The following is a 15,128-nucleotide window of genomic DNA, read 5'->3' as shown; positions in this document are numbered from 1 at the left end:
AGGAGGACTTCACATCATCACGGGGCCCCAAAATGCCCCGAACACCAGAGATCTGGGTTGGTCTCAGGCAGAGCTGTCAGGCACCTTTGGGGAATTTGGGCAGGGGAGGGCTCCTCTTGGACAGGGGATGTATGGGGGAGGCCCCCACCCCTGCTGCGAGCTGTAACGTCACCGCCAAGTGCGACGTGCTTGCAGGATGAGTGGCTTGCTGTGGAAGGAGAAGCAGTGCAAAGGGATGCTGTGGAAAGCCAGCCCTGCTCCGAGCCGCTGGGACCTGTGGCCTTTCCCTGCTGTCCCAGTGGGATGGAAAGCACGGACACAGCCTGTGGCAGAAGGTAGTTCTCAACCCTTTGCACAAGCAGCTGGGAAGGGATGAGCTGAGCAGCAGCTTGCAGAGCCCAGCACCTGCAGGGGGGGACCGTGGAGATGGCCCCGTGAGCCAGCCTGCACCCAGGCACCTCGCGCCTCTCCTCCACCCTTGTAAGCATCCTTACCTCATTCTCCATGGTGCCAAACACTGCCACACACATGCAAAAGTCACCCATCTCTACAGCCTCCGGGGTGCCCTGTGTCATATCTTCCCCGCGCCATGCTCCACGGGTGGGAGCAGAGAGCAGCGTGCCGAGCAGCAGGTCCTCTCCTCTAGCACAGCCTGTCCTGTCAGGGCACCTCTGCCTGCAGGCCTACAGCTGAAAACACCAAATCTTCACAAAATGTTCCTCCCTCTGACACCTTCCCAAGCAAAAATGGGGTTGTGCTGAAAGGCATCACCCCGGCGGCAGACAAGGAGGCCAGAAGGTGCCAGGGAGCCCTCCAGTCTGAGGACACGTGCTGACCACAAAACGCAGACTTCGTTCCCATTTATCCTCCTTCCCCAGCCCTTGCTACGCATGGGCAGCCTGACGCTGGTTTCTCTTCGCTGTCACCCAGGCACTGGTTCCCACCTCCTCCTAAGCACCTCCTGTGCCTCGGTTTTCCCATGCTGTGGGTTTTCAGAGAGGGCTTTTCCTGTGCTAGACAGGTGGGGAAAGAGGATTCTCCAACCGAGATAGTTCCCCCAAAATCACCAAAATGCCTCCAGCACCTCCCAGTTCAGGCACTCCAGCACAGGTTTGTTGTGCCTCTACACCGCTAGCGGGAAGGGAAGATGGCAATTAAAATAAATCAGAGGCTGGCAGCCCCATTTGTCATCACGGAGCAGTTACAATCTGAATAGGGTGGGAACTCAGGCAGGAGACAATCAATAAAGCAGGACTGTAAGGAGACACCCACCAACCTTCAGGCAGAGCCCCAAAGTCAAAAGCCTGCCTGACTTTGCTATTGGAGCAGCGCTGGCCCTGAGGAAGGAAGGTGCGAGTTGAGTTCCCTCCAGCCCTTGGGTTTCCAAGCTGGCAGCTGTGGGCAAGGCTTTGCTGCTCAAGGAGACCCTTTTGCACAGCGTAACGGGATCCTCTGCAACTTGGAGGAGCAGTGAATAATTCAGGGGCTCTGGCAGATCACGCAGCCCTGGGATTTTATCCTTCCTTCAGCCCAAGATGCTCCTAGGAACAAGGGGACCTTCCTACTCCTGAAGCACTGCAGGGCTGAAAAACACTTTGGGATCTCAGAGCCAGTGGGCGAGCTGAAGCCAAGCACCTTGTGCTGCTCCCGGCTGTCCCAGCGCGTCACCCACCACGCATCAGCCCTGCAGCAGCTTCATACCGTCCTCCTGGGCAAACCATGCTGAGCACTTGTCTCTCTCCTCGAAGGCATTTCAGGACCATTTCAATCCCGTGCATGTCCACCCCTCCTGGTCCACCAGCAGCTCCAGCGGTTCCCTTCCAGAAGGGCCGGACTCAGCCCTGTACCTCTGTGGCCATTCCCAGCCACTGTGGCCCCAGGAGCGAAGATGGGCAGCTCTCACCCAGACAGAGCTACTCCTGGGGGAGGAAAACCACGATGGACTGGGTGGTTGCACAGCAGCTGCCCTGGATTTGACCTGCTGATGGACCTTGAAGGAAGGTGACCTTGTTTCGGAAGCCCCGAAGGACCAGCACGCGGCCGCATGCTGCATCGAGGCAGTTGACAGGCACGGGGAGCTGGCTGGGAGCCACCTCACCGCCCCTGCCCCGCGTCTCCCCCTCCTCCACCCCAGCAGCCCCCGTCCCTCCAACCCTCACTGGATCCCATGGGTCTTCATCAAAAACCGTTCTGTACATTTGGTGCCTGGAGCTCCCTCAGCCATGGACTATGAATTCTTGCTAAATATATATTTAAGAGAGTCGTGGGGATATTTTTAAATGACCCCTGAAGCTATTTCTGCTTAATTTCCCTCACTTTTCCTCCGTCTCTCTCCCTGGTCTTCTCCTCTGCAGAGGATGAGAGCTCATTTTCATCTCTCCTGTCTGGGCGACGAGGAGCCTGGCTGACTGCAGACAAAAGCCAGTCTAAAAAAGAGCAGACAGAGCCGAGGGAGAACGGCACCCGGGTCTGGTCCAGCCCGGAGCAACCAGGGTGAAAAACCCCTCTGCAGCCCTGCCCAGGCATGCAAGGGGCTTTCGGCCCCTCTCTGATCTCAGAGGAGAGGAAACCCAACTGCCCAGCGCGAGACCTGCTGGCAGGCCTCGGGGCTGGGGCCAGCCTTCAGCCCATGCCCGAAAGCGAACGCACCCCCACTCGCGGCCCTGCCCCAGCCCCACCGCTGACTCTTCCCACCCGGCCCGAGCCATTTCACTGCTCCGGTCTCAGTTCCCCATCGGACACCTGGGGGTAATCACCCGGCCCTGCAGCTGGAAGAGGTTATTTTCTGAGGCAGCCCTCAGGGGAAGGGCACTGGGTGTGCACGCACACACATGTGGATTTATTACACCTAAATGCTGCCAGGAGAGGCATACAAATGAGTGAAAAAGCCAAGAAACTATTTGTTTAACCCTTTCAGCCCCATGGCAGTCCCCTGCCCCATCCTCCTGCTGGTGCCCTTGAGAAGCTGCCCTTGTTCATCGCGGGCAAACGCTCGTTTGTCTTCCCTGCAGGTGTGATCTGCCCTTCAGGCTCTGCCCACGGCCCATGCCATCAGTCCTGTTCACAGGCCATTAACTCCAGCACTGAGCTCTACCCCTCCCTCCCCTCACCCCGGCTGTTTCAGTTTGTGCGTTTCTCAGATTTTTGCCTGACTCCTTTGGGTGGGTTTAGTAGAAGCAGCGGCATTGCCTGATGGCTTCCAGCAGAAAAGGGAGAAATGTTCCTCCTCTGTTCTCTCTCAGTGGCTCTCCATTGCTGTCTTCCCTCCCAAATTTCCTCACACGGAGCCTGCCATTTGCTTTCTTCCAGCAGTTCCCCTGCTGCTCAGGCACTTCCAGGTGCCTCCAGTCTGCAAGGCGCAGACTGCCCAGGCTCCCTATGGGAAATGCAGACAAGAGCGGGTAGTAAAGCAGGAAGGGAATCAAACTCCCCGAGCCTGAAGCAGGATTTAACCCACACCTGCACCATCCTGGGTGAGCAGCCCCATTCTGAAGCCTGCATTTCACCAGTGAGATTTAACCATCAGGGTTCAGCCTGGACTTCCCACACAGACTCCTCCAAAACATCCCACAAGGCAGGTGGAGGAGCTGGAGGAGCATGGACATGGGAAGAGACATCTCACAGCCCAAGGACGCTCAGAGCTTAGGTTTTGATCCAAATCTCTCCAGAAAGCTTTATGAGACTCTAGTTGCTTTTCCCTGGTGTTTAATGACCCCGGGGTAGAGGCTGCCAGTAATCAGGTTACCGTCACTCTGCCGAGACGCAATAACCGCTGCCGACACTCTCAGTGCATTCATGGCAAGCTACACTGTGTGAGTTGGTGCAGCCTGTTCCTCCCTGGGTGCCTGCTACACATTCAGGAGTTTGGCACTGCAGTTGTTTCTCACACCTCAGTCAAAGGCAGACTTGAGCTGCTGCAAATATTTGTCTGCTTGCTGAAAAAAAAAAAAAAAAAATCAAAAATAATGGCTGGGAGGTGGGACATAGGAGCTGTGAACAGGGGAAACTGCATGGCTCACTTCTTACCACAGGTCCTTTGAAAGCCCTCTTGTGCATTCAGTCTTGGAGATGCTTCACAAACTGTTGCATCCACATTTCAGCACAGGACGGATCCAGGTTCCTTCTCTCTTAGGAGCTCAGCAGCACCCACATACTACATACAACCCAGCACATGTGGTGAGAACAAGTACGAATGGGCTGAGATGCCCTGAAACGCCTCTTGGAGGGGGAGCCTGACCCCAGGAGACCACTGAGATGAGGAGAGGAGACCCTACGGCTTCACCACACGTTACACCAAGTGAGAAAAGTCTTGTGCCGCGACCTGCATGCCAGACCTAACCGCTCTGCCTCCCCACTGCTGAGAGCCAGGCAGCCCCAGTGCTGCTGCTGAGGCTGGGACATCCCCGGGCCATGCCCACGGAGCAGCCAGGACGGCTGTAGCCGTCTGCCAAGAGCTTCTGTGACAGAATTGCTTGCGGATGCTCTTGGTGCAGGTCCAGGACACCCCGAGCTTCTGCAAGGCAGACCTGGGCACGCAGCACAGAGCAGACCTGCGCTGCCTCGTCTTGGCTCTGGCTGCGCTTCAACAGCATTGCTGCAGGAGGCCGAGTGATGGAATGACAGAGGGAGAAAATGGTCTCCTTCACTGCTTACTCAGTTTTAACTGAGGGACAGCAGAATATTGTGCATGATGCTGTCACCCTTTACACTTCAGAGGAACCAGAGGTTGCTGCTGCCTAACAGCAGCATTTGGGGGCATGGTGGGATGGAGAAGCTCTGCAGGACACAGAAACTCTGCGGGAACAACCCATAGAGCAGTGCTGGAGACGCAACCTCAGCTGGGGCACTGCAGAGCAGGGAGGTCTTTCCCTGAACTAGCAGCACCCCACTGCATCCCTTCTCTGGCTCCTGAGGGAAACCCAAGTATGTAGGCTGTAAAACAGGGCAGTTCGGAGCCCTCAGCATCCCCTCCACCTCACATTATTTTCCTTCTTGCCCACTTCTGTCACCCCAATCCTTTCCCCAGCACTGGTGATCTTCCGCACCTCCCACACCCAGCCCTCCTCTTCAAATGCTCCCCTCCTCCTGCAAAGGGCCCCTGCAGGGTGCTGGGGGCAGAGGGTGGCTCGTGGCGAGCTGTGCCCAGCCACCCACATGTCCCCAGCACCACCGTGGGGACCTGCTCAAAGACAGACTGCACACCACAGTACAGCGACGACGAGAGATGGGTCTCAGCGAGGAGCTGGCATGAAAACCTACGTCTTTTCTGCACCCAACCAGCTGCGTGGAGAGGATGGCTCCTTTTGGGGTGCTGACGCAGCACCGTGCACCGCATTGTGGGGAGGTGGCAGATGTGCACATTGCTGGGAGGTGACATTGCCACCACCCGGCAGGAGCAGAGGGGACTGGTTTAAAGCCATATCCATCACTGCAACCCCACTGCAGGGTGTGAGACTAGCTCCAAGCTGCCCAAGGGGAGGTGGAGCCCACCCAGCACCTCAGCACCCAGAGAGGCTTCATCTCTGGGGACATCCCCAGAGCACCAGAAGGGTCTTGCCCAGCTCAACAACACGGTGAAAAGCCATCCCTTTGCAAGCGCCGCTTGCAAAAAACCAAGCATACAAGCTGACCAAAACCAGGTCCTGCCTTGGTCATTCCCCTTGGCAGCCCTGCTGCCTCCGTCCCGGTACACCGGATGCCTTCATCACTCTGAGCCAAAGATTCACAGCGAGGGCTCTCAGCTCACCGCTCAGGCAGGTGCTGTGCTGCTGCCCAGAGAAGGACTCCCAAGGACGTGAGCTGAGGGCGGTCGCGCTGCAACTCGCTCTCCTCCATCAGCTGGATTAAGGACCAATTCCTACCTCTCCGCCAAGGACAGTGGAGCAGGGCTGTGACCACACCAAGGTGACCGGCTCCAGGTTGCCAGGGGCTGACCTCCAGCGCATGGAAGGGGAGGTGGCACAAACCTCCACAAGAGAGCATCACACACCCCAGGTCCCAGCTGGGGGGCAGCTCTGCAGCCTTTACCCCCCTTCTCTCCCCTCCTCCTCCGGCCGCTTTCCCCGCAGGGAGACAGGCAGCAGCTGAGATAATTTACCATTTAATGTGGGCAGATGGCTTAATTTAAACAAAATCAGAGAGGAGGGAAGCCAGGCTGTGAATGCCTTGATGAGTTCAGGCTGTTCTCCCTTCCCTCCCCCTCCCCATGCAACCTTTTTTCAGCAGCAGGTAAGGTGCCCAGTGCCAGGGTCCAGCCCCAAAGGCTCCTTGGGTCCTGTCATCCTCCCTGAGCTTCACTGTGCAGAAATAAAAAAAATCCAGGTGCAGCAAAAGTCAATATCCCTCAAGCCCTTTTGCAGCTCAGTTTGGAATACAGAGACCCTGGAGATCTTCACCTGGAGGGGTTGGTTTGGCTGGCAGCAGGTATGAGGGTGGTTAGAGGTGGTAGCACAGCCACCCAGAGCTTGTTCCCCAAGGATTATAGGGACAGAAACTGTCCTGCAGCAGTGGGGATAGAGACCAAGTAGGCAGATTTAAGGATGAAGCAGCTGTGGTGGGGAGGCTGTTGAGAGGAAGAAGGGATGGACAGAGACCAAAGGGACTGCAGCCCCTGTGCTGCACCAGGCTAAATCCCTTCCTTCACATGTTCCCAGCTCTTCCCCATCTCAGAGTCTTCCACCCCCAACCAAAGCCTGCTCAAGCTTCAGCCACGCGGGTCCCATCTTGTGCCCACTGAGCCCCTCGCACGGCGAGGTCCTGCCTAGGCTGGAGCTTCCAGGGCTGAAACATCCCAGCTCCGTTCGGCCACAAGGGCCAGCTGGGGTGGGGAGGCAGATCTGAGCCGAAACCATTGCTAGGGCCCTCTGGTGAACACGGAGGGTAATCAGCAAAGCTATCATCAAGCATTTGGTGTTCAGCACTGCCGTTTCCTACCCGGGTATTAACCCAGCACGGCTCCCTTCGCTCACCAGGAGAGCCAGGCAGCCAGCCCTGTTCCAGGCCAGCATCATCGACCACCGCCATCCCCTCCTGCAACCCTGAGAGGGGGAAAACACCCACAACAATTGCACCAACCTCCGTAATTTCCAGAACAAACACGGCGGGATCTTATCTGTCAAGAGACGGAGATTTTCCTATAATTACCCACATCCCCTATGCACATAACAAATCCATCTCGGTTATGCAGAGAGTTTTCATAACAGGTTGCATGGCCGTAGGTGATTGCTTTAAAAAGCTACCCACCCATGGAGTTGTGCTTTCTGTGCTCGTTCCCTCCACAGTAATAAACGCTAATAATAAAGCTTAGCACCACGCAGCATTTCATGGCCTGTCTAATGCAGGAAGTCAAAGTGGCTGAACACAATGGGCTCTTCTAGCCACAAAAATAATAATAATCCAAGGAAAAAGTCAATGGAGCCTTCTGGAGGTGGCAGAGCATGGTCTGAAGGGCTGGCAGCCTTGATTTGGGATTTAAAAGCTGAGTCTGGGAGTTACATGGCAGAAGCCAGGGCTGGAGGTTTGCAGCCCCTTGCTGCCCTCCCACCTGTGTCCATGAGCCTGCCTTGGGTGCAGTGGGCTTGTGCCAAACGTGGCTGAATTATTCCCATCTCCCTCCAGCAATTTTCTCCACCATTACCCTAATTAGCCCCCCCCCCCCAGCCCTGGCGGGTCACTCAGTCGAGGCTGCGGGGGTCTGGGGAAGCGGCTCGGTGTCGGATCTGTGCAGAGCAGCTGCTTTGAACGGTGGCTGCAGGCGGTGATGAGCAGGGCTGATAGCCAGCAAGGCTGCCTCACTGCCGCTGATCCGAATTTCAATCAGGCCAGGAGAAACCCATCCACCTGCATCCTCCACGGGGAAGAAAACAGAAAACAGTCCTTGGGAAGCTACTGGGATGCAATTAGCAATGGGGCATGGGGATGGAACATGGGGTAGGGTGGACTTGAAGGTACCTGCTGGGGAGGTAGGGGAGTCACGGAGAGTTTTGTTCTGCTGTCTGGACACCTGGAGCACAAAAGCAGCAAGGAAGTGTGGGGAGAGGAGCCAGGAGCAAAGGTGATGGGGCTCATTAGGAAGCTTCTCTTTTTCCTTTCTCCTGGTGAGGTTTTGGTCAGGGGCCATGGCCACAAGAGGCAGAAGAGTTTCCCTCCATGGCTCAGCTGCTTGCTGTGGAAGTCGGGGATGCACCTCTTTAGGATTGCCTATCTGAGCTGGCAAGGAGGGAGCATGGCAGTAAGGAGGGACCCAGGCGCCTCAGGGGCACGTGAGCCAGCTCATCACCCGCGCATCAGCTCGTCCCTGCTGGCCTGCCGCGATCCCGCCCAGCCCATCGCCCTGAGCCTGCCAGGGCAGTGCCAGCTCTGCAGCAGACACAACGGGATTTGCATCGATTTGCCGAAAGCAGCATCCTTGGCACGGGCTCCTCCGCGAGTGGCCAGAGCTCCCCCACCCCTGTGGGCAGTGGCTCCCTCCTGGCTGCTGCCCACCCTCTGCCCCCCCCAGCCACCAGCAGGTCCTTCTGCAGCGTCCCGACCCCATGCTGCTCCACCAGAGGGTACAGAAGTGGGTCCTGCCCCATATACACTGTGCAGCTTTGAGAGCTGAGCCCTCACATGCTCATCACTTCCCTCCTGCTGGCGTGACTTTTTGCTGCAACACAAAACTGTTCTCATATACGGAGAGAGAGAAAAGCATCTTTAGGACAAGCTATTTTACCCCAGAGAGGCTCATTGACTGCAGTAACACCTGGGCAACCCCAGAGGGACAGGAAGCCTCGTTTTGTCAGGCTCTCTTTGATCAGACAATGGAACCAGAGAGAGAAACTCTCCCTGTCCTCCTTCCCCACCATACACCTTCCTCTGTACACTTCCCACCCAAAAAGAGACAAATTTAGAAGCCCCAAATTATGAACTGCAATTATGGGACAGTGGACATGGCCTGCAAGCCAAGCAGCAGCCCCACGACCAGGGCTTTGGCAGAGGATGGGGGACATCAAGGGGGGCCCTCACTGTCCATCCTCCATTTATACCCAACATTTTCTGCAGTGCAGGAACCCTCATTCTGCTGCACAGGACCAGCAGGTTTTCCCATCAAAGCCACCACTAAGACCGGAGAGGACTTGCCCATCTCCCCCAGCCTCTCCCTAATTGCTTCCCACATCTGCTCTGCAGGGGTTGTTCCAGTTCAGCTCAGACTCTTAAAGCCCATTTATTCCCCCAGACCCAGCCCTGCCAAGCCCATCAGCACACACTGGCTTTTGGCTCACCAGTCAGCACTGAGGACACGTTTAAACTGGTTACAGGAATGTGACGTCCTTCTCTGAGAGGGACAAAGGCCTGGGGAGCACGAAGAGCCCCCGGCTCCAGCTGACTCCCAGTTATTCTGCTCAGAAATTGGCAGAGATATTTTCAGAGCCGTTAACGTCCAATTAGCATCGCCCCGTTCAGCAGGGCCCCGGGTGAGCTGGCAGGCGAAGCAGGGCAGATGTGAGGCTGGAAGGAACTGCAGCTCTCCCATTATGGTAAGTTTTCCAAAACCCACTGGTTGTGTCCCTAAATAGTTTCCTTCCGTGAACAGTGAGATGGTGTCAGCTGCTTTTTTTAAATTAACATCAGAAAATAACAAAGAGCTGCAACCGGCAGCTATAAATGCAAAGCAGAGGCTGGAGCGTTGGGGTCCCACGGAGAGGGAACAGGAGGTCTGCACTGAGAAGGGGCTCAGCGAGACAATTTGCAGCATTTAAAGGGGACGATGCTGGCACCAGCCCTGCGAGACGCTGCTGCAGCCTTCCAAAGCTGCTCGGACATGGTTGACTTCCCCTTTGCTTGCAAACCGGAGAGAGGGAGACGGTATTTACCCAGCTGGAAGTAACCGCAATATCCTTATGGCAAGGTGCTCTTGGGGTTCTCCCTTCTTCCCCTGGCCAAGCCTCCTGTAGTCCCACTGCACAAGGGAGAGCACGACGCCGTGCTGCAAACAGAGCAGCATTTCCCACAGGGCTTCAAGCCTGCAGCTCTCTGACATGCCCCATCCCATGCCCTGCCCAACCATCCCTGCCTCCCATCGCTGCGGCGTTGCGGATGGAACAGCAAAGTCCCCCTCTTCCCCAAAATCCTCTGCATGTTGGAGAATTTGGGCATGTTACAGAAATATTAGTGTCAATAGATATCTGGAGTGCTGCTTTTTTTTTTTTTTAATTATTATTATTTTCCTGCCAGCTGTTGAGCAAATATCATTTTCTGTGAGCAGAAAGCGAAGATGAAGAATAGCTCACCCCAGGAAGAAACAAAAGACTAATGACGGAGGGGACCCGGTCAGGCGGCGGTGATGAGAGGCAATTCACTTGCATGTGTTCCTGCAGCATCCTCGAGATGTGCGTTCAGAAAAGGCTGTTGTTACCATGAGCATCTGGCAGGGGGAAGAGTACAGCCCCATCACACAATCCCTGACCCCAGGGACACAGAGGACTCCTTGTGACACTACCCCAGCACCCAGCAGGGTCTCACCTTTCTGCCCGGCTGAACCCCAACCCCAACAACATCATGGGGGTCCTATACCAACCAATGGCAAGCAGTGGGGAAAAAAAGAAACAAAAAAGTTAAAAAAAAAAAAAAAGTGACAAGAGCTGAAGCAAGAGCCTCAGATGCTAGAGTACCTCTAGTAGAATCCCCTTGACTCCATGGGCACAGAAAATCTCCAGGACCACACAAACTCAAGGAGCTGGGTTGAAATGTGACTTATTCCATTTCACTACCCAGAAAAAGGAAAACACACCATTTTCTGAACAGAGCCCGCACAGTAGCAAGTCTATCTAAGTATGCCATGAGCATAGATAAGAGCCCATTGTGTCTGCTGCTTCCAGTGCTGGAGAATAACCCATTGGATAAGAGTTGTTTCAGGCATGCTGAGTGCAGCCTAGGGATGGCAGAACAGCTATTAATGAAAATGGAAGTGGTTTTCAATTAAAAAAAAAAAAAAAAAAAAAAAAAGCCAATGACAACAGTTTCTAGATCAAAAAAAACCTATCCACAGAAAGTGTTCTGTTTGGGCAAAAATGTTAATAAATCAGGCTGAAAAATGCTGCTGTAAAAATCATTTTTCTTATACAAGTTCTCAACTTGGATTTTATTTCAAGGACATGAGGTTTGAAACATCTATTTGTCTTTTATTGAAAAAGGCTTTGAAAAACTGAATACGTTTTTCTGCAGACAGGATTTCATTTTTTTCCTAGGTGAAAGATGGGAAAGCACAAACTCTGCTTTGAAAGCTGAGCGACTTTGTTCCTGCATGGCTATTCTCGACTGGTTTAAAAACCAAAACACCAAACTGTGTCACAGAGGCCGTGGTGGCTTAGGGGGCTGCTGCCTTGGGTCTGCCTGAGGCCTTGCTGCGAGGTCTCTGCTCCCTCTCCACGAAGCCCACCAGCCCCGAGGACCTGACCGCGAGCACTGGATCCGGGAACCTGCGGAGAGCCCTGCCCAGGAGGTGCCCGTGGTCACACCGCCGCTGCTCTGCCCCTGCGGACCCAGCAGCCCCGTGCAAGGAGCTGGGGGTGGGCTTGGCCACTCCAAGGCCTGGGCTTTGTTTTGTGCTGTTATCGCCACGCTTTTACTGCATGGTTTCAGCTTCTGTTGGGGCAGCGACCCGTGGTACCAAGCAGCTTTGTTGGGCTTCTGCTCATTCTACATAGGAAGAGAATTTGCTAATTTAACTCGTTTAACACAAACTGCTGGAGGTGGGGGGCAAATTTCCACCATTCCAGCAGGGCAAACCCAGACCCATCTTCCCCCGGGCACCACATTGCTCCCTCTCCCCACACCAAGAGCCTCTACCAGCCACCACCGACTTTGCAAATCCTCCCAAAAAGCACATCCAACCCCAGAAAAACACATACCAGGGGGATGGGACAGGATGAAATGCCTGGCTTGCATCCATCCACCTTTTAATACCATTTTGCAGCCTAATGCCCTCCTCTCTGCATCCCAGATGAGAAGGGATCGGGATTTACAGCCACCATTCGCCTTCTGGAGCCGGAGCTTGGCCGTGCCTTGTGCCCGCTCCCTACCTGCTGCTTCTTTACAAGGAAACGGGTTGCCCTGGAGCCGGGTCTCCATGGAAACTCGGGTTTTTCAGACACTCAATGGAAGATGCTGGCACAGAGAGGCTTGTGCAGGAATACTGATTCAGCCCCAGCGTCTGTAACACTGACTGCATTTTAATCCCACTCTGCTACCCGGCGAGCTAAAAATACCCCGCGCACTGTCGCCTCCTGAGCTCGCGTAAACAGCTTAAAGCAACACGGCACTGCCAGCATGGAAATTTCATGAATCAGCTAAAAAAAGGGAGATGGGGGAGGTGGTGGAGGGGTCTCAACCCTTGCTGCAGCATGGGAAGCATGTCCCTGCTTGAAGGATGGAGTAGAAGGATTGACAGGAGATAGGAGGCGCTGCACCACATGGGTCTGTGGGGGTTTGTTTCACCTCTCCAATATGCCCCTTTCCAGGGGTAAAGGCAAGAAAACAAGGTTGCCCTAGGTCCCAAGCCAGCTGGGAATGCAATGCATTAATTGACATGCCAGGCTGAACACGTAGCACAAATGTGGGCTGGGGCATGCAGCCACCTGCCCCCAGCAAGGGGCTTCAGGGTGGGCTGCGGAGGGGGTGACCTTGGTGAGTGGCAGCCTGGCACAGTGCTTTCCCTTCTCACTCACATCATCACATTGCAAAAAAGATGTTGGGGTCCAGCAAACAGAAACCCTGGGGATGGGGACACTGGGGCTGTGGATGTTGCCAGTGCCCTCACTGCACCCGAGCTGCACGTCAGCCCAGCATTACTGGGACCGTAATAGGCAAACAAGATCGTGCTCTCCTCTCTGCAGTTAGTCGAGGCTGTCCTCAGCTGACTCCAAGAACATCTTTTTGCAGAATACACAAACACCTCTCTTTTTTAAAGGCTTTCTCCCAGCAGCACACCATTCCCTGGGAAGCAACACCCAGATGAGGAAACTGAGGCATGAGCCTGCTTGCTCAGCACCACAGAAACGTGGCTGAAAGCTGGGAGTGAATCCAGGTTTCCCAACATCCCCAGGCATGCCCCAGATGCTGCCCTTTGCCTCCAAAGCCACTGCAGCCTGCAACACCCCTGCATGCATCACAAGCACCCTGCTAACCCCAATTAGCTCTACCTTCTAAACAAAAGGCTCCCAAAGCACAGAGCAGTAGGATGTGCCCACACCCAACAGCGCTGAGGATGCTCATCCAATGCAGCTGCTGGCTGTAGAGTTGCTTTTTCAGGGGGAACTGCATTTGTACATTTGCTTTTGTCCCTGGCATGGAGAAACAGCCAGCATTCCCAGGGCCTAGAGGAAGGCGCTTTAAACCTTTGCTTCACTCGGAACCAGAGAAGGGGCAGAAATGCCATCCCCAGCTCACAGTGGGAGGATTTAAGGTGGGTGATAAACAGGGCTTTGTAGTGGAAAGTTCCCCCCTTGCACTGCCCAGAGCAGGAAAAAACAATTTCCCAGTTAAAATAAATAAATAAATAAATAAATAAATAAATAAAAAATCCAGGCATGCACTTCTGGGGACAGGAGAACTTGCTACAGGGTTCCTTGCTGCTGGCTCAGAGAGGGGAACTGGCACCTGGACACCCTGCTGTCCCCAGGCATTGCCTCCCAACGCTCTCCCTGCGATCCGTCTGCTTTCTCAGCAGTGCTACAGGAGCGCGAGTAGGGAGGAGGGAAAAAAGAACATTTCAGGTCACTCTTTTTTTTGGGGGGGGGGGGGGGGGGGGGGGGGGCTCTTAGAGCTTTCCCCCAGTGATGATTAAGGACATTGGCTCTGAATAGCCAGAGGGGTAAAATAAACCCATGCAAGGCTCGCATGGTCTGGCCAAAAATGGGCTGCAAGCTCTGTTGCTTGCTGTAAAGAAAAGCAATTCCAGGCTTGATTTATTTATTAAATTTCATCACATTAAATGAGTGGGAACTGGACATAATCAACCCCACCATCCTTAGCCCTCCCTGCCAAAACCTCAGCACTAACCCCACTAGACTGAAGCGTCACAGCAGGGAGGGGGATGTGTGGGGACGGGGCAGCCGGGTGCCGCGGCCAAGCTCAGCCCCTGTGCTCGAGGAAGGGTCATGCCAGAGGTGCTGGGCCCCCGGGGACTCGCTGGGCAGCAAAATGCCTCCGGGCTCAGCCGCATTTATCTGCTCACAGCCAGGAGGCTCAGCACACGCTCCCCTCTCCTGGGCTTTGCCCCAGGCTGGTCCCTCAGCCCCTCGCTGCCTTTGCAGCCCCTTTGCCCTGCAGCACCCCCACCCCTTCCCGCTGCAATGAGGCCCCAGCAGGTTCTGGGCTCAGGGGGGCAGGGGGAGCCCCTTGGCCAGCACCCCAGGAGCCGCTGCCGGCCACACACTGCTCCCAGCCGACTTCCCGAGATTAAAAATAATGCATTCATCACGCTGGCATGGCACCATGGAGCCTCTCACGTGTTTTTATTGACAGCACCATCTTCGGCTGATTAAAATTCCTTTAAGTGAACCCACCAGCTGATCCCAGCCCCGAGGCCAGCAATGCTGTCACAGACTCCCCCCCCAGACTGGGGCTTTCTGCCCATTTTCCCTCCCTGCCACGTCCTGGCCTGCAGGCCCTGCTGCGTGCCCCCTCCCTGCTCCACCTGCCTTCCCTCCCCTTCTGTTCTTTGCTTCAAAAATACAGAAAGCGTCAAAAATGCTCAGGGAGTTGGGGGGGTGGGGAGCTATTTGGGAAAGGAAAGCAGGGGGTGTAAGAATGTGCCAGACCCCTTCCCCATCCCTTGTCGCCCTCCTCCTGCTTGGATCATGCTGGGTTTGTACCTAGAGGGGCCGTGAGCCAAGGAACGCCGGCCAGGAGGGGACTCGTGCCAAGCACGCCCGAATCCAAGCCTTGCTGTGAGGAGCAGCCGTGCTCGGGAGATCACAGGCAGCTCCCAGCAAGCAGCAGTGCTAGTGACGGCTCCACCTGGGGTGAGCAACTCTGCAGAGACGTGGGGAGCATCCTGCCGCTGGTGGCAGCGGTGGGGAGGTGACTTTTGGATCCCTTCCCTGCTCTCTGTTCGCAAAAGGTTTCAGGTCCTCGTGGGGACAGCA

The sequence above is a fragment of the Cygnus atratus genome, chromosome 24 (assembly GCF_013377495.2).
Source record: "Cygnus atratus isolate AKBS03 ecotype Queensland, Australia chromosome 24, CAtr_DNAZoo_HiC_assembly, whole genome shotgun sequence".
NCBI lineage: Eukaryota > Metazoa > Chordata > Aves > Anseriformes > Anatidae > Cygnus > Cygnus atratus.
The sequence above is the reverse complement of the archived record's forward strand: the minus strand, read 5'-3'. Positions refer to the sequence as shown.